The sequence below is a fragment of the Myodes glareolus genome, chromosome 24 (genome assembly GCF_982192425.1).
Source record: "Myodes glareolus chromosome 24, mMyoGla1.1, whole genome shotgun sequence".
NCBI classification, from domain to species: Eukaryota; Metazoa; Chordata; class Mammalia; order Rodentia; family Cricetidae; genus Myodes; species Myodes glareolus.
Genome location: NC_142049.1, coordinates 17,858,262 through 17,883,885, shown reverse-complemented (window position 1 = coordinate 17,883,885; position 25,624 = coordinate 17,858,262).

Genomic DNA, 25,624 nt, shown 5'->3' with positions numbered 1-25,624 from the left:
GAGAAATCTAAGTGTTAGCATCACCCAACCACAGATAGCTTTAGTTCTGAAAGTCAGTCAGAGACAGTTTTATCATGCATTTGCAGCCAATGAGCAACCACTGTGCTCTAGTAACCACGCCCACAACACTCAAGATCAATATTGATCAAGATCAATCCCCAAATATCCAAATGCCCAAACTTCCATTAATATGTAACTCAAGACTCTCTAAGCTTTTTCTTTGTTCGGAGCACTTGAAGAGAGAAAGGGGGGAGGGAGGGAGAGAGAGCGCTCTTCGGGTTTCCTTAGCACCCTTTCCCCCTGGCCTCCCCCATGGTTCTATGTTCTGGGGTTTACTCGAAGAACATAACTGGGGATCTGTGCAAAGATTAGGCATCAGTAGGACATGGTGGAGAAGCAACATGGAGAGTCTGAATCCCCATTGAATCGTAAGTGACGACAGAGACAGGGGAACAGGCGATTTCATTGGTTGACCTAGAGACAATGTTCAAGATTTGCTGTGTGGAAAAGAGCAGATTACCTTGAGGTGTTTCTGTCATGGTTCCAGTCTGATGAAATAGGTTAGTGCATATCTAGAGGAAGAGGACTCGTCGGACACGGAAGACACTAGAAATTGTTACTCTAGGGGCCAGGGTTGTAGAAAACATCCCTTGTTCAGCTTCTGCACTCTCATAATCTCCTGCAAGGAATTCTCATGAGTTCTGTGATTCAGGAGAGGAGACTCTCAGTTTGAAAACTGTCCAGAGCAGGGCACAGCTCACTGATGAGTGTCCAGCGTTGATAACGGTACCGCAATGTTGCAGTCCCAGCTCAGTCGGCACACAGAGTTCAAGGTTAATTACACCGTTCCTAGCTTTTCTTCATAAATTTGCTGAGGCATGATATCATATCAGTTGCCATGCGTTAAAATGAAACTAATCTTCTCCTGGTTCTGTTTCTCTTATCCACTGCGCCGATAGTCTTCTCTCACACATACACACACAAACACAGATTCTCTCTCTCTCTCTCTCTCTCTCTCTCTCTCTCTCTCTCTCTCTCTCACACACACACACACACACACACACACACACACCCTTCTCTGTCTCTATCTGTCTCTTTCTCTCATCCCTCTCTGACTCTGTCTCTCTCTCATCTTTCTCTGTCTCTCTGTCTCTGTATCTCTCTCTCTTTCCCTCCCTCCCTTCCCCCATCTCCTTTGATCCCGAAATCCTGTATCCTATGGGGATCCAGACCCTGCCTTCCCTGTACCCTGTTCACTACCAGCCCTCTACATGTTTTTTTTTTTCCTAGAACATCTGGTGCTGTTGCCCACTTCTGCCAACACTCTGGTTCAACTTCTCCTACGTGCTACAATTTCTTAGACTGGAACCTGAGAGCCAAACCTCACCCACACACCAATTCACATGACCCCAATACTGCTAGGTTGTAGACCAGCACTTACTGATTGAAGCCAAGTTTGGCGATCCAGGTCTTAATCCCAGCTACTAGGGAAGCTGAGGCAGGAGGACTGTGAGTTCAAAATCTGTTTTAGCTTTAGAAAGGGCTCAAGGTCAGTCTGGGAAAGTTAGTGAGATCCCATCTCAAAGTCAAAAGCAAAAAGAGGGCTGGGAGTGTGTCTCAGCAGCAGAATGATTGCCTGAAGCCCTTGGGTGGGCGTTGCCTCACATAAAATAAGTTACTGAATACACACATACACACACACACACACACACACACACACGAGAAGGTGCAGATGGGGTGGAGACTGAGCAGCCAGACAACAGCCACAGCCATCCTGGGTTGCATACAGCCCATAGACCACGGGTTAGATGCTCCTGTCAGACTCTAAAGTTTGGTTTGGAACTATGGAGAAAGGATAGCAATAAGCAGACATTTCATGCTGCCAGAGGAGAAAAATTTACTTAAGTCTTTTGTTGGAGAGACGTCTGCTGCTGGGTTTTAGTGTATGTGTATGTGTGTATGTGTGTATGTGGGGGCAGGGGGCTAGAGGTTAGCCTCAGATGTCTTTCTATTTTTTGTCTCTTTCTACTTTATTTTTTGAGACAGGCTCATTCACTGAACCCAGAGATAGCAGAATCTTATGGGGCAGCATGTCAGTGACCCCAAGCATCTGCCTGCCCGCCTCCTGCCAGTGCTGTGGGTGTGCACTGCTGTAGCCTGATTGTCTTTACGGGAGTCCTAGAACTAGAACTCAGGTCCCCATGCTTGCATTTTGAGCCCACTATGGATCAAACCACCTCTCCAGCCTTCCTAGTGGGTTTTGAATTCCACTATTGGCTATGAGCCACAAAACCTTGAGAACCACGGGGTGTCTTAATCAAATCAAGAGTTAGGAGTCCCTTAAGTATACATCAAACAACAGAATCATTTTAATTTTGTCACCTCGACAGTGGCTGGCCAGAAGGAGAGAATAACTCAGCAGAGATTGCATCATGGACTCGTGCCTACAGGACAGGCAGGAGGCCAGAGAAGATCCTCTCTTTGATTCCCTGTCCGCTCTCCTCTCTGTAAACTCATGCAACTGGGATGTGTCACACTCTTCCTAGACCAGTTCTCTCCTGACCCAGTTCTCCCCTTGAGAGGGGCCAAAACGTCACCTCCCAAACCCCAACTTCAGAGATGTTCTCTAGAGGTCCCCACGAGGAGAAGGAAGTCACATTGTACTATCTCCATATAACAATATTCTCTCCCTCTTTCTTTTTTGTTTTTATTGTTTGTATTGAGCTATATGTCTTTCTCTGTTCCCCTCCCTGCCTTTCCCCTCCCCTTCAACCCTCTCCCAAGGTCCCCATGCTCCCAGTTTACTCAGGAGATCTTGTCTTTTTCTACTTCCCTCTATTTTGGTTTCTTGAAGCGAAGTCTCACTATGTAGCGGGAACTGACTTAAATTCATGGTCCTCCTGCTTCAGCCTCCTGAATGTGGAGGTTATGTGTGCACCACTAGCCCTGGCACCTATATAATATTCTCAGATCCTTTTTATTCATGTCTTTCCTCTCCCAGCTCCTAGCAGGGCTGCCTAGAACCTCTTCTGCCCTCCCCCTCATATACGTGTTTCTATAACCCCGCCCCTCTTGACTTTTAGATTCTACCCCTAGACCTCCTCAGCACAGGCTGCTCCACCGGCTGCTCCTTGTGTGGCGTGAAGCATGGCTAAAGGAAATCAATGCCAGAGCCCATCAGAGGTGCTGACCCAACCTTCCCTGGCAAGACCTGAAACCTCTCCAGCGACCTCTGATAAGAAGCCAGAACTAGCTTCCTTTATGGCTTAAAAAAGAACATATTAACTTCTGGGATATATATTCTCTCCTCAATTCAGCCTCTGAAGAAAGCCCCAGAAGTTTTCTCCCATCACAATGAAAGCCTTGCATCTGACTGACAAGCTCGGAGTCTTGTCACTCTTAAAGGTTAAGGATGCATCCCAGGAGAGGCCAATTTTTAAAAAAACTTGCCTCTGCCATAGTAAGTTCAATATAAAATGTGATCACAAATGAAGAACAAGGTTCAATTATAAGGACTGTTCACAATTTATAACAATAGAAATGTATGGTCTATCAGTAGATTTGGTTGTACAAATCACATCACAATCCTATAACAGAATACAATACTTTATAAATATAAGATATCAAGTGGATTTTGTGAAAGGAGCAATCATAGGAATTTCACCTGACTTTTTATTTAGAAACGCTTCAAGCAAAGAGAAGAGTTGAATCATGCAATGAAAACCAGTACATCCCTTACCTAGATCCTCGCTCCTCTGCTAGGTTCACACCAGGGTGTGTGTTTTGCCCAACAGCACACATCCCATTCCCTAGCAACTGCCAGCTACGTGACACCCAAGACCTCGCATCATAAGGTCACACACAGTTATTCTGCCTTCTCCCACTGCAAAAATGTCTGCACAACTCTGGGTTTGTCTGTTTGTTTTTGAAGTCCAGCATCTGGCCAAAGACCATGAGATATTCTCTTACTGTCTCTCTCTGTCTCTCTCTGTCTCTGTTCCTCTTTCTCTTGGGGGGAGGATGGGCTTCTCTCTCTCTCTGGGGGGGGGGCTTCTCTCTCTCTCTCTCTCTCTCTCTCTCTCTCTCTCTCTCTCTCTCTCTTTCGGAGGGATGGGCTTGTATCTTGTTTCTGTATCTCTCATCTAGAACAGTCCCCACACTCTCTTTGTTACTCTAGAGTTTGGGCTTATTTTTCCCAAACCTCCACAGTTTGGGTGTGTGATTGCTTCTTCATGATTAGGTTTAGGATAAACATTTTGGCCAGCACTAGACAGCACTGTGCCCTTTGTCACATCAGCAGGTACATCGATCATGTCAAGTTGTCCCATTGTTGGTGGTAAAATGTTAGCTCCTTTCTATACGCAACTCTTTCTTATCAAAAAACTTTTTCACACAGTGCACTCTGACCATAATTTTCCCTTCCCTTCCAGATCTTCCCCACCTCTCTGCCTATCCAACTTCATGTTCTCTTACCTTCTCCCCTTCAAACGAAGACAAAACCAAACAAGGGTCAGGGCCAGTTCCCAGGAGGATTGACATAACACAAAATGAACTCAATGGTATTTTTTTGTGGACTTTTTGTTTGATTTTGCATCTTTGTGTATTGTTGGTCTTGTATAATCATTTTGGTTGTGTGTGTGTGTGTGTGTGTGTGTGTGTGTGTGTGGTGTCCCTGGGTAACTCCTGCCAGACCTCTCTAAGGCAGAAACATTTTAACCCTCTGTTCTCCTCAGCTGACAAACAGGCTCCAGAGTGACACTTCAGAAGGGTGTGGGCACCGCTTTCCCCAGAAATTTCTTGCCTAACATATTGCTTGATAATTTCTGTCTGATTGGTGGCCAAATATTCCATAGCAACATTAAGTGAAAGTTGGTTGTGGTGGTGTCGACAACCCCAAATCCAGAGAGGTGAACAGAGACAAGTGAACCCCTGGAGCTCTTTGGTTAACTAGTCTAGCCAATCAATGAGCTTCAGGTTCAGTTAGAGACCTTATCTCAACAAATAGGTGGAAAGCAATCAAAGAAAACACCAATGTGGACCTCTGGCCTCCACATGCACAAACACACACGCACACACACACAGATGTGCACCTGTGCACACATGTGCACACATCCACCCACACATGAGTATCACACACACCCTCATTGTAGTGGTTCAGATAAGAAAGTTCCCCCACAGGCTCTGATATTTGGACACACAGTCCCCAGTTGATGGCACTGTTTGGAGAGGTGTAGGATGCTTGGCCTTGTTGCAAGACGTACGTCACTTAGCTGGGCTTCGGGTACTTAAGGCCTCTCCCTTCGCAAGGTTTGTTCTCTTGGCTCTGGGCTCACGCCACCATTACAAATGGTAACCCTCCAGAACAATAAGCCAAAATAAACGCTGTCGTCTCGAAGTTGCCTTGGTCACAGTGTTTACTCACAGAAAAGTGCTATTGCTGTTGCTGCCACTACTACACACATACACTATTAAATTTAAAGAGAGAGAGAGAGAAGAGAGAGAGCGAGAGCAGAAAGCTGCATGCTATTTGACTTGACTGATGATGTGTAGAAGCTGATTTCTACCAGTCAGTAAAATCTGATCGGTAAGTCTTCAGGAGTTTGTATAGTCGTTAGTTACAGTATCGGTTGCTTAGAATCACCCACTACAGGAAGATTTACAAGCGGATCTGGTGAACATGGCAAACCAGGACTTTGTCTTTGGGCTTGATTTTCCAGCATATCACTGATAGTGTGTGTGTGTGTGTGTGTACACATATATATTAGACATGCACGTCAACACTTCTAAAATCTAGGAAATATATCAACATTGCTCAGAATTTCTTAATAAACATGTGTTAATTTCATAGTGACCCTCAGAGGTGGTGTTCTTTCTTTCTCTCGGTGACACTGTGCCAGTCTCTACGCCCATGATGACCCCACCAAAGCGAGGCTTCTCTTGCCCTTTAAGGCATCAGCAGGACACAAGAGATCAGGGATCTCGAGGTGACATCTAGGGAGATGTTTCAACCTCCTCAAAGTTCTAATCTCACATCCCTAAACTCATACAGGCAGTCCAGGTGGAGCTGAAGGTGAGTATAACAGAGAATGATGTGGGCTGTGGCTTGGGCATTGCTGGGAAAGGGGCAGCTGGTCCTAGGGGCTCGGGGCAGCAGCCAAAGTGTGTTCTCAAGCAGCACACAGATTATCAGAGCTGAGGATCCAGGAATGACATACAAGAGGACAAATCAGAATTTTTTAGGTAAGATCCATCCTTTGTCTTCAGGTCTCTCTAGTTGACTTTACTAGAGATCTTAGCCTGAGATCTATACACGCAGAGTTAAACAGGAGCCCTCCTGGGAGGCAGGTTATTGACCAAAGACCCCAAAATCAGTCTTTGGTTAGTGTCTTGATCTGCTTTCTGTTGCTGTGATAGGATGTCTGACAGCAGGGAACTGATAAAGAAGAGGGGTTTGGTGCATAGTTCTAGAAACCCGGAACACACGCACATGTGCCGGTACCTGCTCAGCATCTAGCGAGGGCAGCATGCTGGATGACAAGAGACTGTCACATGGTGAAACAGAGTGTGAGCAGGAGAAAGCTGGGTGTCATAACAGCCCATCCTGCAATAACTCACCAACCCTTTACCCACAAATGGCAAATCTGCCTGTAAAGGCGGAGTGCCCATGAAAGACTCCCAGCAGCACTGCTGCCCTGGGCACCGGGTTCCCAGGAACTGAAATTTGGGAGAAGTATTTAAACCAAAGCAGTTACGAGTAGCCAAATGTTCTTGGGAGGAGAACCTGTGACTGGTGATCTGAATGTTCCATGTGCATGTCCTCTGGTATTGATAATGGACCACACGTGTCCTAGTGAAGAATGGTGACCAAGGTCTCAAATGCATCTGAGAAAGGAGCCAAACAGTCTGTCTTACTTCTTACTCAACGTCTGTTTAAATAATAACCCTTGGCATATGGACCCTTGGAAATTAGTGGAAGGGTTGCTTATTCTAGGTGCTAAGGGTGGAGCCTAGGACCTCATGCGTGCCACAGAAGCACTCTGCCAGTCTTGTGGCTGGCATTTTCAAGAAAGAAGTGATATAGAGCCCAGAGGAGTGAGGCGAGCTGCCAGGGCCCACTACCACTAAGTTCGCCCCATGTGGTGGCCCGCCCACCCCCTTAGAGAGCCTTTGCAGGGCCCCTGGAGAAGGGAGTTAGAAGAAGGTAGGGTCTCCATGGGAAGAGACCACCTGCCAGGTGATGCTGAACAAACCCCTCCCTTCTTCCCTGTGCATCTCTGATCCTCCAGCCTATGAAGAAGCCGGGCACACAAGGTGGCCGCACTATGGAGTCTTCAGCGCATCTCCTCTCTGCTCGCCCTTCTAAGATTTCTGCTTTGGGAACGCCAATCAATTGGACTTTCTATTCTAACTACTTCATCTTTCATCTAAACGCTGGAGAATATGAAGTGATGGGTCCCCGGAGAGACCTTGTTTCGCCTGCCAAACCACAAAGGCTGTTATAGGACTAGATGTAAGTGGTAGCTTTAATCTCCCGGTGACAGCCGTCAAAGATGCATGCGGTCAAGTGCACATTAAACCCCACAGTCCCAGGAACATCATTTCAAGCCTCAGTCCATTGGGACGCATCTCCCTGCAGTGAGTTTCCAAGGCTCTTGCTGAGCCCTGGGACTTCACTAACGCCAGTATGAACAGTTCAAGCTCTCTGGATGCTTGTTGTGTGCTGGTTGTTGTTCCTTATACTTTCTTTGCATTTAGGATTCCGTCTTTATGGTAACTCCACAAAGTTGTTAATATTCCCATTTCACGGGAAGAAAGGGGAGCACAGAAGGGCTGGTACCCTACACAGCAGCTGTAAGTAGAAATGACGTTCAAACCCAAGCATTCTCTCTCCCGGCTGGTTTATTCTGATACACGATTTCTAGTTAATAAAATTAAAACACTTTGGAACATTTATTAGAAAATAGCAGTATTGCTGATGAGTCAAGGTAGTCATATTAATAGTTCACTGTGGGGATTTCTGTCCTTTAAAAACCTCCCTGTTCGTTGCCCGGCTGTCATTTTTGCCTCAAAGGAAGGATAATGAAGCAGAATGACTCAGAACAAAGATGGTTGGTTTTGCTTCTGAGGAGAGCCGAGAGGGACGGTTCGGGGCAAACAGGTGTGGAGGTAAGCAGAACGTGGATGACGGCTTGGACCAAGGACCAGTGGCTCCAGGTAAGAGATGTGAAGAGTTGAGAGGCCAGTGTCTCCAAAGGTGGAGCTTACTTTTGCCCTCACGCCTGGTCAGGATGGAGGTGACATAAACCGCCCTAGGTTTACTAAATCTGTAAGGAGTAGGCCAGCGAGGTGGCTCAGCAGTCCAGAGTGCTTACCGCCAAGCCTGATCGTCTGAGGTCAATTTCCAGGACCCACGTAATAGACGGAAAGAATCAACTCCCAGAAGCTGTTCCCTGACCTCTGCATACACGCTGTGGCAAGTTTGCTCTGTGTCCCTATACACAGTGAACGAAATAGCTAAATATGAAAAGTTAAACCTGCCAGACTGAGGAGGTGGCGATGACTCCCAACAGGGACAATTGAGTGAAGTATTCAAGCATGTGTCACCTTCAGGAGCCAAAAGGACCTGTAGGGCAGGAAAGAACCTGGGTGGGCAGAGGTGGCCCTAAGGTTCAGGGATATGAATACAGACCAATAAAGGCCACTTTATACAAGGACCACACTGAAGGGACACATCTCCCCACCCCATCCCTGTGGCAGAACCACAGAAGAAGCTGGACAAGCACAGAGCTGGCTGGGAGAGCTGCCACTCAACATCAGCCGAGGACACAGGACAGTGAAAAATCACAGAAAACAAAGCCACTCTCTTTTCTTTTTACACCTTGAGATTTACATCCCATACCCACTTGGAGGAATGTGATTTTGAGAATATGGAGTATGTTGCTCTCAGGCCAAAGAAGTGACTATGTCATCGTAGGCAGAGCCTGTGATCCCAACACTTCGGAGATGGAGGTAGAAGAATCAGGAATTCAAGATCATCTTCAGCGATCTGCCAAGTTTGAGATTAGCCTAGGCTATATGAGATCCAGCCTGAAAAAAACAAGATTGCTAACGGAGGTCTGTAAAAGTCTCAGCTACTTAGCTAAGACCACCCCCCTTCAAAGCCTGGCCTCGGTATGCTCCGTGTTCCTGTTTGATTCCTCTCATGAACCATCTCCTTGCAGGGTCTCACCTTGGGGAGTCCTCTCTGCCAATTCCACCATTCCCTGGGTGGCGTCATTACAGCTTCTGTGGCTGTGATCGAACTCCATGACCAAACCAACTTGGTGAGGAAAGGGTGGGTTTACTTGGCATACTCTTACACATCTTTATTCATCACCAAAGAAAATCAGGACAGAAACTCAAGCATGAAAGGCACCTGGAGGCAGGAGCTGATGCAGAGGCCATGGAGGGGTGCTGCTTACTGGCTTGCTCCCCATGGCTTGCTCAGTCTGCTCTCTTATAGAATGGAGGACTTCCAACCCAGGGAAGTACTACCTATCAATCACTGAGAAAATGCCCTGCAGGTTTGTCAATAGCTGGATGTTACAGAGATATCTTCTCAGTTGGGGTTCCCTCCACTCCGATGACTCTAGCTTGTGTCAAGTTGACATAAAACTAGCGAGCACAGCCAGGTCCAGATGCCTACATGCATTTTCGAGGACTCAAGGCTCAGGCTATTTCTGGAGTTGGTGCTTCCATACCCACTCCAATCCCGTTCCCCCCACCAGACCTTCCTCAACTATCCTCTTTGATTCCACAGGAAGTAGGTGTGGCTTTGTTTGTGGCCTGATCTGGAGGGCCTTCATCTCTGAGCCTTTGCCCTACCAGGAAGTCTCTGTGTTGAGCCACCAAATCTCTTGCAAGGCAGGGGCCCAATCCTCCCATCTAGAGGCGGTCAACGTCGTTCATCACCTATTGCCATGCTATGCTGGATAACAAACTACCCCTGAACCCAATCACTTTCATCATTAATTCTTTGTCTCCATTAACGCACTTGTAGGTCGTCTAGAGAACAGCTGATCCAGGCTACTTCTTCCAAGGATTTTAGTAGCATCTCCAGATGAACAGGCTCTTGAGGGCATGTCCTTTCTGTGGAGATGAGAGGCTAAGGGGGCAGGTCCAGCCCCACAAGCACGCATCAAGCCTTGGGTCCAAAGAAAGGCATACAGGTGAGGTCATTGGGGACAGGCAGGAGGAGGGGACAAAAGTCATCCGGGAGAGTGTGGACAGGTAGGGAGAAAGAGTATGTAGCTGTCAAACAATAATCAAGCCCAGGGGTCAGTAAACCATATCTTCTCTCAACCAAATCCAGGATGTTAACTCTATTTTAAACGAAGTTTCACCGGAATACAGGCATGGCCTTTGTTTACGCTGCCCATGGCTGCTTCTCTGTTGAAACAGCAGAATTAAATATTTGGGACAGCCTTCTGGACTTCTGAAGATAAAAATACTTACAGCCCGACCCTTCACTGAAAAGGTTCCCTGACCCCCAATTCTGATGTACCACACACACCAGAGTCGCCCGAGGCTCTTCAGGGCCTCTGCAAGCGTTTGGTGACATTGCCTTCATTTCTTCTTCTGAGACTTTTCTTAAGTCTTGGTGAAGATAGCAGTGAGTTCTGAACAGGAAGAAAAGGTACCATGTATTAAGATGGCCTTAAGACCCCGCCTTTGTTTCGTAAGTAGTCTTATTTCACTCAAGGCTGGACCAGGTGGGGCACCCAAGAGGGGACTGAACCTGGGGCTAGGCAAGCACTCCAACTGAGCTGCATTGCTTATCAACACCATCCAGCCCGGCTCAGGGATCAACAGCCTTGAGTGTTCCACGGCTACAGACAGCTGTGGCTTCCCACCATTACTGGTACCCAGAATTGAAGATGCAAAGGACATATTCTTCAGAAGACAGAGAGTCTTTGGGAGAATGTGCTGTGACCAAGAGTACAAGATGAGCCCAAAGCTCCTCTAACCCAACACCAGCCAAGGAGCAAACAGCTCTTCAAAAGTGGTCACGAGATCAAGGTGGAAATTTACCCTGAGTATTGAGCATCCTGCTCCAGGAAAGAGGCTTTCCACTGTCTTTTCTCCTAGGGCCTGGCTCTGAGGTTACCGAGGCCATGCACTCAGCAGAGCTCACTGTTTCCATGAACTGCTGCTGAATGCAAGGCTGAGCATGACTTGCTCAGCCTGGTTCTGTTGTGGAAAGAGGTTCTGCATCTGTGGATATATATTTATTGAGGACCTACTGTGGGTCAAATTCTAACCCAGGCACTAGTCACAAAGCCGTGGACAAAATTTGCAAACATCTGTCCTCATGGTGTCTCTAGAACCCAGAGGAAACTAACAAGGAAGAGGGAATGGGTCAGGCGTGATTATCTTCAACATGGGGAGAGGGAGGGGATGCCCGGGTGGTGAGCGCATGGCTCAGCGCACAGAGAGTGTGCAGAGGAAGTCTCAGAAGAGTTGGAATGAGTAGGGTGAAGGAGTGATCCCTGCATGTGCTTGGTGGGAAAGCGATCTGGGAAGAAGAACCAGCAGGGGCAGGTGCTAAAGCAGAGCAAAGAAGAAACAAATGCGTTTCCCTAGAATCTAGTCCCAGTCAGGCCTACTTTTAAACCAGATTGAACACACAGAGTAATTTTGCTTTATTTCTCGGCATTCTTCTCTAGTGACTTACTTTGCTTATATTTTCCAAAACAACCCATTTATTTTAAAGCAACAACTCTATTATTTCCTTATCTGTTTTGTTTCAACTACCTAATTACAAAAATAAGTATGACTGACATACATAAATTTGGGGAACGAACACAGTTGGTTCTTGTTCATTGCCAAAAGTAAATAAATAACTAAAACCGGTGAGAGCTGGGTGGTGATACACTCCTACAACTCCCGCACTCAGGAGGCTGAGGCAGGAGAATTGCAGGTTCAAGGCCAGTCTAGATTACATGCCCCTGTCCTCAAAAGCTGTCTTGGTGGCAAAGCACTTACCTAGAATGTAAAAAGCCCCGAGTTAGAGCCACAGTTGGGTGGGGAGAGAGAAGAGACAGAAAGGGAGGATCTAGGAGGAAAGAGTGAGGGAAAGGGAAAGAGAGAGAGAGAGAGAGAGAGAGAGAGAGAGAGAGAGAGAGAGAGAGAGCGCACTTGCAGAGAGAGAAAGCTGAAGTGAATACACATATTAACAAGTAACACTGAGAATTTCAGATTGCTGGGTAATTTTTAGAAGGATTACAACACTGCAATGTCACTGGCGGCCGCAACGGTTTCTCCATAGCTGGTCCAATAACAACCTGTCTCTAGCATCCTGTATCGGTCTCTTTTCCTGTGACCTGACTGGAGAAACTTGAGGAAGGGTTTAATTGAAGTCACACTTCTAGGGCAACATGTCTGGGACGTCATGGTGCCGTGGCATCAGAAATAGGAAGTGTCTGGTCACACACAGTCACGGTTGGAAAGCAGAAAGAGACGAGCGTGGTACTCAGCCCACTTTCTTCTCTTTATTCAGCCCCGAATCCTAGCACATGAGATGACATCACTACATTTCGAGTGGGTGTTCCCACCTCAATTAACCAATACTAGAAACCCCTTCGCAGACGTACCAGAGACTGGTGACTGGTCTCCTGTGTGATTTTAAGTCCTGCAAACTTGAAATCAGTATCAGCTGTCCCTTATCTGATGCTGCTACTATTAATGTGTTCTTCCTCGCTGTGTCCGCCCTTGGAGCTCTTTGGTGACTGAGAGTATCACTCTTCGGATTTTCATTATAACCTGTTTGTCATCTGTAGGTGCGCTGTTTTAATCCTTAGGTCTCTGGGTGACACAAATCTTTTAAGAACTGGCAGCATGGTGACATTAGGCATCCCAACTCTCTGTCTTCTTCCTCTCAGCTTCTCTAGCCTTTCTTCATTGTCCTTTGATGGGGCTTCTAAGGTGAGCTGCGGTCTAAGTTCTGAAGCCTAGCAGTGATGCCAAAAAGTTGTTTTTAATAAGAGCAGCTCCTTCCTTCACCCAGATGGATGGCCCCTTCCCATGGCTGGCCGGCTATGTGTGTCGTGGAGAAGCCTCCTTCCTATTCCAAGCCCACTTCATCCAGTTTGGCCAGAGTCCCCTGACAGTGCTTTCCCTAATCCGCTAATGGAAGCCATTGATTTGGGAGGCACTTCGTCTTGGCCTGAGCTCACCCCAGTGACATTGTTTGGGGCAATGGTCATACAAGAGCCCAGGCCCCAACCCAGATGCCAGTAAGCACCACTAAAGATAGGGTTCCAGTTCCAATAACCATCTGGCCACCCGATACCATATACCCTCTATTTATCATCAGCCTTTGAAGCCATAGCCCAAAACAGTTAGGGTGACTTTGGGAAGGGATCTAGTCTATGACTACAGGGCTCGTATGCTGTCATGGTTAATGTTGACTGTCAAATTTCCAGGCTCTGCGGTCACCTAGGAAACACACCTTGGAGTGTGCCTGTGAAGGACCTTCTAGAACAAGTTGAATTGAGATGGAGGATCTAAACCTGTGGGTGGTACCAGCTCATGGCCTGAGGTCCTGGACTAAGAAGAAAAGAGAAAGCATGTTGGGTATAGCACCCACATCTCTCAACTCTTTGCTGGGGTATGCAAACGTGAAGCCTTCCTCGCCATGCTAGACTACAGCCTCAAACTGCAAGCCAGAATAATCCCTTCCTTCTTTAAATTATTTTTCTGGGTATTTTGTCACGGCGACAAGAAAAGTAGCCGATGCACTGATATGCTCTCAGACTCCCCTGCTCCTCCTTCCTTGCAGAGCTCGCCTCTCCCCTCTTCTCCACACAGCCTCTCCTAATCACACCAACCTCTGGCTCACTTGTTTGAATTGATATCACAGTTCCTCTAGCTCCTTAAAGTAGAAGCCCTGCCTATAAGACTCCCGTTGTGCCCGAGTCTGATTCTCCATTAAACAAGAGGCTTCTTGAGGCGGAAAGTGGACTTACCCTGACCTCCCCACTGTACGGGCTCCTGCGTGGCAGTGCCTCTCCACAAAGACTTGTGTATTGTGCTGAAGATGTTTCTGGAGAGAAGTGGCCTTGGTATCAAATCTCCTCTCACATATTAAGGCCTGTAGGATGACTAGGGAGCAGTGGCCCCACTTTTCCTTTGGCAACCTACTGCAGACTCACAGCCAGCAAGTCCAGAGCGCTGTGGGTGAGAAAACGAGACCTCTATTTCAAACATGGAAGAGGCTGTAAGAAGAAGAAGATTAAACATTTGTGCTTTTTCTCAAAACATGAGAAGTTGGCCATCTCCTACACTGAGGCCAATCTGAACTGTCCTCTGGCATTGGACAGGCTCGGCTCGGGAGGGACAGCATGTTTTACAACTGTTTATTGAGAGAAGGGAAAAGCACGAAGAGCCAAAGAAAGATCTGTTGTTGGGACCCAGTGGACTGAGGTGCTCAGCCGGGAACGGGTCAGCGTCTCGTGTCACCAAAGACCAACAAGGTCACAGAAGGCAGCTTGTTCCCGAGGTAAACAATACTAGGCGTGTGGCAAGTGAGAGGCTCTTTTGCAATTAACACAATTCAGATGCTATAAACAGGAGGTGGAAGGAATGGGGGGACAGAGCACAGAAGGACCAGTTGGCTCCAACCTCACATGAATAAATCACCTCACATGAGACTCTGTGTGTGTGCGCCTGCCAGTGCACTGGCCCATGGGTGTGCACGTGGTAAGCACAGGATGATGTCTGGCATCTTCTATTGCTGAGCTCACCTCTCACCCCTCCTCCACACAGCCTTATCGTCAACCTTATCATCTGAAATAGGACCTCTCCTTGAATTTGGAGTTCCTGGGCAGTGAGCTGTTGGAGTTCTCCTGCTTCCTGCCCCAATCCTATGCTGAGTTTACACATACATAATGTACAACCGGCTCTTACGTGGGTGCTGGGGATCCGTACCCAGATCCTCATGGTTGTGTAGAAAGCATTTTACACATTGATCCATCTCCCTACCCCTACAAACCAAACTCTTGAAATTCTCTGCAGTGAGGCACTTGGTGTCACAAAAAAAAAAAAGAAAAGAAAAGAAAGCTGTAGATGGAAGTTTCTGTCCCACACAGTCCCTCAGCCATTCAGTCCCAAATAAACAAACAGAGACTTATATTACTTATAAACTGGCCTATTGCTCAGGCTTACTACTAGCTAGCTCTTACAACTTAAATTAACCCATAATTTTGTCTATGCTTAGTCATGTGGCTTGGTATCTTTTCTCAGGAAGGCATTCTCATCTTGCTTCCTCTGCATCTGGCTGACCACTGTGTCTCTACCTTTCCTCTTCCCAGAATTTTCCTACTCTGGTTGCCCACCTATACTTCCTGCCTGGCTGCTGGCCAATCAACATTTTACTAAACCAATACAAGTGACAAATCTTTACAGTGTACAAGAACATTATCCCACAGCAGAACATACCTGTCATTTGGCTTCAGTATCTCAGGATACAACCACAGTACATGAGATAACATGGTTGTAAAAAGCCCATTATTTCCTTAGAAATAGGACAGTCCTCCAATGCTGTGTTTTATGAAAACATTAAAATGGGTCAGCATTTTCTTTTTATAAAATGCTTTAATAGTTCCTTTAGAATTTTGTACCACATGTTTTGACTCATTTTCATTCCCCCCAGTTCTCCCTAGATCCGCACTCCTTCCCTGCCTATCCAACTTGCCTATCCAACTTTATGCCCTGTTATTTCAAACTATCAAGACTAATTTGTGTTGCCCAAATATTCTTGGATATGTGGTCTTCCACTGGAGCATGGTCGACTTACAACAGGCTTCGCTCTTAAGAGAAAACTCTTATTGCTTCCAGAAGCTGACAATTGCCCACGGCTCCACATCTAAGGGTGGGGCTTCATGCCTAACTCCTTTTCTTTTTTTTTTCTTTTATTTTTATTTGTTTGTTTGTTTGTTTTTTGAGGCAAGGTTTCTCTGTAGCTTTGGTGCCTAACCTGGAACTAGCTCTTGTAGAACAGGCTGGTCTTGAACTCACAGAGATCCACCTTTCTCTGTCTCCCAAGTGCCGGGATTAAAGGCATGTGCCACCACCACCACCCGGCTCTAACTCCTTTTCTTAGCTGGGATTTGGTCTGGCTTGGGTCTTTCTTGTGCATGCTGTCCCAAACACCATGAGTTCATACATGCTGCTGTCCTGCTATGTCCAGAGGACACTGTTTCCTTGTAATAATCTACTGTCTCTGGCTCTCATACCCTTCCTGCTGCATCTTCCATAATGATCACTGAGCCTTGAGGAGGGCTTGTGGGATATATGGTGCGGGAGAATTGTCTGTATTCTGTCAATCATGTATTTTGATAAAACGCTGATTGACCAGGCAGGAAGTATAGGTGGGTCAACCAGACAGGAAGTAGAGGCGGGACGATGAGAACAGGAATATTCTGGGAAGCAGGAAGCTCCCTCCTCAGTTCTGCGCAGACCACGGAAGAGGCAGCATGTAACTTGCCCAGCTGAGAAAGGTACCAAGCCATATGACTAACGTAGATAAGGATAATGGGGTAATATGTGTCATAAGAACTAATAAGTAGCCTGACCTAATGGGCCAATCAGCTTTATAATCTTATGGAGTCCTGTGTGTGATTTTCGTTGGGAGTTGCCGGCTGTGGGGTACCGGGCGGTACAGAAACCCCAACAAGCCGGCCCTCATGTTACAGATATATGTTCCATTGAAGGCTCAGTGTTCTGAAGTCTCTTATTCTCTGCACCTTCAGGCTGACATTTTCAACAGTCTACACTTCCACACAGCAAAGGTATCTGGGTAATGGTGAGCCAACCTGGGGCCTAGATCTTGACCATTAATCTCATTTTTTTCCCCACTAAAACAGGCCTAAGATACTCAGAGAAAAGGTTAGTTGCAGACTCACATCATAAAAATATTTGAATATTCTATCAGTCTATTTCACTAGAAAGCCCTGACAAATTGTGCTTCTGGGGAGAAAATTATAAAGATAAATCTCTCAGGTGGGCTTGGTGGTATCAGAAAGTGGTTTCTCAACTGGATGAAACCTACAGTTACTAAAGACTTGTCTGGAAGCATTGAGAACCCTGAAAGTCCGTGGTATCAACTGTTTATAGAACTTATCAAGATATACATACTTGAGACTCCCAAGCCACCTCTTGTGAGGTGTGTGGAACTTATTGGCTCCGTATATAAAACTTTCAAAATACTGTAAGGAAACAAGGAAAATAACAATGCCAGCTGGCTTCTTTCCACATCTTTGGCCAAAGCTACAAAAGACAAAGAAATGTGCTGAGTGATAAAACTAGCCATCTCCAGAAGCCTAGAAACAATGTAAATGTTGGAAGAGAATCTCCTCTCCAGCAGCCTTAGAGTTCAAGTTGACGAAAACCAAGCTCAAGCCCTTATTATGTGATAAACCGATTTACAACACAAAGTTAGTTCCCAGCCTTGAATGGCAGCAGCAGTTTAAATGAGGGCACTGATTAGAAAAGAATGTAATCTGTGGCTTGGGATAGAGAGGTGTGAAAGGACCGTGTGGGAGGACCCTGTGGGAGGACCACAAGGAAGTTAGAGTGTTATCAGATAATGATGGGCTCATTCACCTATAGACATAGCATCCCCAACCTTAACAGAGGATGTATCCTCTCCTCACCCCCTGCAGTACTGCCCTTCTGCCCTGCCTGGGGGAATTAATTCTGCCTCTTTGACAGAGCAGACAACAAATTTCCCTAAAGAAGTCAGACAAGACAATGCTGATGGCCCTCGGGGACCACCCGCCATTTTCTCTAGACCTATAACTAGACTCCAGGCCGAGCAAGATACCTAGTAGAATCCTGTGTGGTTTCTGCTTCAAGTTTCTTGCAAACTGGGAAAGATGCCTTGAGTTCCTGCCTTGGCTTCTCCAATGGTGAGCTATAACCTGTGAGCTAAAACAAACTCTTTGGTCTCCAAGGTGCTTGTGACTATGACATCTATCACAGCAACTGCAAACTAGAGCGGTTATTTAGATAACAGAGAGTAGACAGACAGATAGAAGAGCTATATAGATAGACGATAGATGGGTAGATAGATAGACGATAGATAGATAGATAGATAGATAGGCAGACAGCTAAGTAGATAGATGATAGGTAGATAGATAGATAGATAGATAGGCAGACAGCTAAGTAGATAGATGATAGACAGACAGACAGCTAAGTAGATAGATGATTGATAGATAGATAGATAGATAGATAGGCAGACAGATAAGTAGATAGATGATAGATAGATAGACAGACAGACAGACAGGCAGACAGCTAAGTAGATAGATGGTAGATAGATAGATAGACAGCTAAGTAGATAGATGATAGATAGATAGATAGGCAGACAGATAGACAGATAGATAGATAGGTAGATAGATAGATAGATAGATAGATAGATAGATAGATAGATAGATAGATAGATAATGGAGGAAAGGAAGAAAGGGAGGGAAGGAGAAAGGGATGGAGGAAAAATGATAAAACAGGTGTGAAAACATTAACAGTAGGTAAACCTTACTAGAGGGTTGCAGGTGTATCTTTAACTTTACAGATATATCCTTAAAGATAAATTTATAGTTCATTTTTTTCAGTATTTTCTGTAAGCTTAAAATTCTTTCCACTTGGAAAGTTCTTTATTTTCACCACAGCAGAATACTCCAAATGTGGAAGTGGCCCAGATCTCTGCTGTTCCTTCCACTTTGAAACTCCCTGAGTCGCCTTCTCTTCACAGAGAGCAAGGGTGGAGACCTTTGGAGGAAGCCCGTCCTCTCTTGGGCACAAGACGAACGAGCAAAGAATGCCCTGCTCCATTCAGGATTGGTAAGCATTCACTCCCAATTAAGGCCTTCAAACGGAGGCTGTTAACCTAGAAAGTCACCTCCTTACTATGCTGTCCCCTTCTCTCCGCCCTTCTCCTTGCAAGGCCTCTACTTCTTTCATCCTCCACTTGCAAGCTTCCGTTGCCACCATGACGTCACCAGCCCAAGGCTCCGGTGTGAACTCTCACCTTTACACCTGCCTACCTCCTGGTTATGTGGTAACCAGGCCCTGTCTCCTTCCCACACAGCTGAATTAGCCATCACTTCCTCCCGCTTGCGTCACCGCTCTAGTACCCCGCTAGATGTCCCCCGCCCATCCTGGCGTCCATTCTTTCCAAGGGGAACTTGCCATCATGTCCCATCCATCTCTAAAACCCTTAGCTGGTGGCTACTCCAGGAGCTACACTCCCTCTTTTACCGTGGGCCATGCTTTGCTTCCTTGAGCTGGCCTCGCTCCCTGCCACCTCAGCATCTTTCCCAGTTTGAAATGTTCTCTTCCCCCTACCTGTCCACTTAGCTAACCTGCACTCACCCTTGAACTCCAGGCTGACTTGTCTTCCCGTCTGCTTGGCTGTGTTTCCTTGCTAGTGAACTGGCATAAATTCTGCCAGTCGCTGGAGTTGGGTCTAGGTTGGTGATTCAAAAAAGGAAAGGAGTTTTGTGGGAAGGGGTGTGGACACAGAAGTGGGGAAAATGACACAAGGAAAATGGGTTAGTAGGAGCCATTTTTACCCACAGCACTTGGGACACCAACTCATCTTTCCTTAGCCCAATCACGTCTCAAACTCCCTCCTGCCACTCCACAAACTAAGTCACTATTATTATTATTATTCCCACAGGCAGAGGGCTCAGTCCCCCGAGTCTTAACCCCACTTCAGACATCAATTGCAAGTGTCTGCTGTAGTTCTGCTGACCAGCTAGAAATCAGGGTTCCCATGATCTCCTTCAGCCCGATAGTGTTTAACCATTGCTAGAATGGTTCGTAATTTGGAAAAACACAATCCTTTAATATACCAGTTGTTGTTGGCGGAGTGGCTGGATGATTAAAAATGATCACTACCCAGCCTGAGTTCAGTGACTGGGAAGCCATAGGATAGGAGAGAACAGATGGCAACAAGTTGCCTTTGGATCCCCGCAACACACCATGGCACGCACCGAAATATGGGTGTGCATTCACACAATAAACAAACAAGCAGACCTTCTCTTAGTGGCTCCAAATTGCCAGTCAGATGAAGAGGCGTGTAAGAAAAGTCCGAAAAGCTCCTGGGCACAGAAGCTTCTGGCCACGGATTTGCGGAGAGCTTCTCTCTCTAGACTCTAGACACAGCTGCATTCAGTCTAGAAGTTCTTCATCCTCGCTGCACGGACCTGTGTCTCTTTTGAGGTTCCATGAGGGGTGGTATGTTTGGGGTTTGCTCTGGCTGGAGTTGGAACCCAGCGTCCTGAGGATACGAAGCATGCAAGCTGCTACTGGCCTCCCGCCGAGGTTTTATTCAGACATAATTGATCCAATAAAGGCCACTCTATAACGGAACAAAATCTTCAGGCTGTCTTCCATTTCCAGAGAGGAGGGAGACAGAACTAAGAGTTCTCACCAGCTAATCAGGTCCCGGATTTAACAGCAATCAGTCCCAATTCTGACACCCTTTGGAATCTCCTTAGTCAGGCATCTCATTAGCATACCAGAGGCTCTCGGTCACTTTTGTGTTTCTGCTAGGAAACACCATGACTGAAACAAACTTATAGGAAGAAGAGTTTATTTGTACTTCTAGAAGGACAAGAGCCCATCACCATTGTGGCAGAGAAGTGTGGCAAAACTCAGCCAGTGTGGTAAATGGGGCAGCAAGCTGAGAGCTCACACCTTGAACCACAGGAAGCAGAGAGCAAGCACAAGGCTTCTTAACCTCAAAGCTCACTCGCAGTGACACGCTTCCTTCAGCAAGGCCACATCTCTAGACCTCCCCAGACAGTGCCACTGACTGAGAACCAAGTGTTCAAATACATGAGCCGATAGGGGATATTCTCATTCAGGTTGCCACAATGAACAGAAATATATTTCTTATCATAGAAATGGCCTCCTCAAACCAAGGATGAGATGGCCCTTTAAGTAGGAAGTGGTCGGTCCCATCCTTCCCAAAGTTTCCCAATGAAATTTCTCCTCAAGGAATGAAAAAAGAACCAACCCCAGAGGACTTTAGAACCAAGACAACAAGCAAACTGTGGGTCCCCACTGGTCTGGGCGGATTCCATGTCCTGGTTGGCTTGCTGTAGCCCATGATGCGCTAAAGGCCATCCGGGTGCCATGTGGCAGGGGAGGAGCCAGATGAGAAGCAGCAGATGTTCCCTGAGTGCATTTTTTTTCATGAACTGACATTCTGCAGAAGGCTGCCTAGTCGTCTGAAGTAGTCCAGGAAGATGCAGAGACCTTTGGATCTGCCCTGAGTCAGAACCAGAACTCAGGTAGCATGGGTCCAGCTGGTGGTTGTGCTACAGCCATCTCATACAGGTGGTGCAGATTCCAGCAGCAGTGTCCAGTGGCTCTTCGGTTTCTTTTCCCCGTCTCTCAGCTTCTCCTGTGGCCAGGGTCTCAGCCTGCGTCCTTCATCCCATTTCTCTACACCCTTGCCTCTTGTCCCTGTGGGGTATCCTCTACAGGCAAGGTGACTGCAGGGAGGAAAGGCAGGAGTAAGTAACAGCATCAACTCTTCTTGCTACTCCACAGAGCATGCGCACGCACACACACACACCACATACATCACACACACACTCACACACACACACACACACATATATGCATACACGTACCACACGCAAACCACCCACCTCCACAGTCCACACTGGGTCTGCCTCCGGGAAAACTGTTGCTTCCCACCTTGAACACTGCCCGTTGTCCCATCCTTCCTCCTCCTCCTCCTCACAACCTAGCTGGAGAAAGAACACAACCCTCCCTTGTCCCCCTCTTGATATTTCCAGTAAAAGTACCTTGAGCACAATCTTGCTGCCACAGCCCTAATTATGTGTGAAATCATTTTTTTTTTTTTTAGCTTTAAACCAAAGCAAACAAGCACACACAGAGAAGCCCATTCTCTGAGCCTAGGAGCAGCGGGGCCTGGCTGCTGCCGGGTTACCTCAGGCTACACAGAGGCTCAGCTGTTTCCCAGGCTGCCTGCCTGCCCACGGAGGTGCCTCCCCATGCCTGGCCGGTGAAGCCGCCCATCCCTCAGAGGAAAGAGGTGGGCTCAGTTTGTCCTGTGTCTTCCACACAAGCTTACCTGAGTCTCTGACCTGCCCTGCATGTTATAAGGGCCACAGGAAAAGGCCATCTCAGAAACGGAGGGTTGTGGGGGGGGGGGGCTCAGGAGCAATTGAGACGGCGAACTTTCCTCAGGAGATAAAGAACCTTCTTGAACAAGGCAGACCCTTTTACATCTGTGCAGGATTTTTTTTTCTTCGTGTCTTTAAAACACAAAATGAGAAAACAAAATTACACCATCATCTTAAACGTCATAGTGGTACTTGTGTAAAGTCAGAATACAACTTTTAGAGTAGGCCCTCTCCTTCCATGTGTGCCCAACTCAGGTCATTAAGTTTGGCAGCAACCACCTTCCACCACCAAGCCATCTGGCTGGCTCCTGAAACCCTATTACTTATTATTTAATTTGGAGGGCTTGTGTAACCATCCACATTACAGTTCGTGTACGACTACACTCTGTATTTCCATTTCTTCCAATTTTCTCGTCCTAATGTTATATCCAGTGGCAATGGCCTTCAAATATTTCTTGAGCGTTCTTTATATCTATACGTCTTTGATAAGGTAATGTTCTGGCAAGTATGTGGACGTTTAGCCTACAACATAAGCGGTATTGTCAGGCAGTCTCTCTGTTTCTGACTCTTTAACCCAGGCACATTGCATTTAGAAGATGCATCTATATTGTTATAGGTTCTCTTCAGTGCATGAAGGGATGCTGCCAGTATGTCAATCCATTTGCCTGGTGATAGGGACCCAGTTGTCCCCAACTCTTGTATATCGCAAATAATATAATAACAAGCATCTGTGTCTTGGGTTTATTTGTGCAAGGCTCGGGTCGCTGACTTGTGAGACACAGGCTCACACTCACATGGTCTTGCTGATGGATTGGTTCCCAGGATGCCTGTAACTTCCGTCAATAACATACAAGGTCTGTTCCTCACACTTGGTATTCTCCAACTTTCTGATCATCTTTTAACTTTGTTGGTTTGTTTCTCATAAGAGCTAAGATATAAGATCTCTCCAATATGTTCTTGACCAGGAGGTGGTGACACATGCCTTTAATTCCAGCACTCAGAAGGCAGAGGAGAATGGATCTCTGAGTTCAAGGCCAGCCTGGTCTACAGGGTGAGTTCCAGGACAGCCAGGGCTACAGAGAGAAACCCTGTCTCAGAAAATCAAACTACTGAGCTTGGTGGTGTGGGTTTGCAATCCCAGCACTTGGGAGGCTGAGGTAGGAGGATCCTGAGTTCAAGGCCAACCAGGGCTATATAGCAAGACCCTGTATCAAGGAACTGAGGCCTGCAAACACAGCTCAGTGGTAAATCACTTGCCTGAAACCACACCAGACGAAGGGTCTAGATTTATTTCTTAGCAGCATGGCAAAAGAAATAATTCTCAGCCTACTGGACATGAGGGAGTATGCCTGTAATCTCAACAAGGGCTAAGACAATAATGATGGGTTTTCTCTTCCTTTTCTTCTCATTTTGACATTGTCTATTTTTCTTTTCTTATTAAGTTGAACACACCCCAAATGCCATAACAAAGAAATACTTTCTTACTTCTAACACTGTATGTGTGCACATGGGTTGTGTATGTACATGTTCATAGGTGAGCATTGTGTGAAGGCTAAAGGTCAACATTGCGTGTTTTCTTCTATCGCCTCTCCTCCTTGTTTTCTGAGACGGCGACTCTCATTGACTGGGTAGACAGACTGGTTAGCTAGCTCAGACGACCCTCTGGTGTGGGAGAATTGTCTGTATTCTGTCAATCATGTATTTTAATAAAACGCTGATTGGCCAGGCAGGAAGTATAGGTGGGTCAACCAGACAGGAAGTGGAGGCAGGGCAATGAGAATAGGAGAAGGTTAGGGAGGAGGAAACTTCCTCAGCCACTCCTGCGCAGACCACCGAAGAGGCAGCATGTAACTTGCCCAGCTGAGAAAGGTACTGAGCCGTGTGGCTAACGTAGATAAGGATAATGGGGTAACATAAGTTATAAGAGCTAATAAGTAGCCTGACCTAATGGGCCAGTTAGTTTTATAACTTATAGAGATCTCTGTATGATTGATTTTCTCTGGGACTTGCCGGCTGTGGGGTACTGGGCGGGAACAGAAACCCCAACAAGCCGGCCCCCTCATGTTGCAACCCTCCCATCCCCGCCTCCCAGTAACGGGTCATAGACACGTTCCACAGTCATCTTTTCTACGTGAGTGCTGGGGATCCAATCTTGGGTCCTCATAAGCGGGCAGCAAGGACTTCATCTGTGGAACAATCTTCCCTGTCCCTGCTGTGTTAACTCTAAAAGGAATTCCTCTAAACGGTGTCTTTAACTATGACATTTGGGGTAGGCCATTCTCACCAAGACAGTTCCCATCTATTCTTAATGTTGTAGGAATTAAAAAGCACATAAACAGCTGTGTAGTTTATCAAAGCCATACTAGAGCTATTGAGTAGGATAATAAAATTGTCTCCGTGTTCTTTCTTCCTTTTGTCTATTACCAGAATGAATTATACTTCTTGTTTTCCTTGAAAAAGAATTACCCATCTAGATTAGTTCAATTGGTATCTTATTTAGGATTTTTGGCCCTCGGGTCCATAAATGAAAAGGGTCTACAGCATTTTTTCTGGTGGTGCTCTTTTTTAGTTTTGGATTCAAGGCTAGGTTACTTTGTCAAAGTAGCACATGCCTATAGCCTTAGCACTTAGGAGGTGGAGGCAAGGGGGATAAGGAATTTAAGGCCCACCAGGGCTATAGTATGAGACTGTCTCAAAAAACAAACAAACCCAAAAAATGTGTGATGTAAGCATCTAAATCAAAGGCTCTATGATGAATTAAAGTATTTGATTGCTATTTTAACTCTGTCTATGTTTTCTATTTCTTTTGGTGCCAGTGTGCTCCAGCAGGCATCCGCCATACCCCACTTATAAATAATGGAGATTAAGAGACTAACAATGCAATGTTTCAGCCTATAGAGAGAAGAAAGAATAGAAGGTCTGGGAACAGCCCTGGCATCTACTATAGTCTGGACCGCAGCACATTGCTTGTTCTTCTTTTCATTTCATTTTGCTTCTAATCCAGCCGACGAGTTTGGCTCGCTTACATTTACTCTAACTGTTAATAAGTAGGCCGCGTTGCAGCCACCTCATGGTTGTTCTCCTACAGTGCTTCTAGATGCCTCTCTCTCCCAAAAATCGGGCCACACCCTCCCGCAATCCCTGTCCCTGGACAGAGCTGAGAAGCAGTAAGTGTGCTGAGACACGCAGTCTCAGCCCAGGCCAAAGGCTGTCCCCTGCCCACTGGCCAGACCCAAGACTGCCCAAAAATCAAATTTACCATATTCGTTAGAGACACTCCCCTCTTTTCTATTTTCCATTTTCTGGGTCCTTTTTTTTTTTTTTTTTTCACTGCTGCCCTGTTTTTCTGTCACGTGTCCTGCTTTTGTGGTTCTAGTTGTTTCTCCCGACTTTTTATGAACCACACTTACCTATTTCATTGCTAA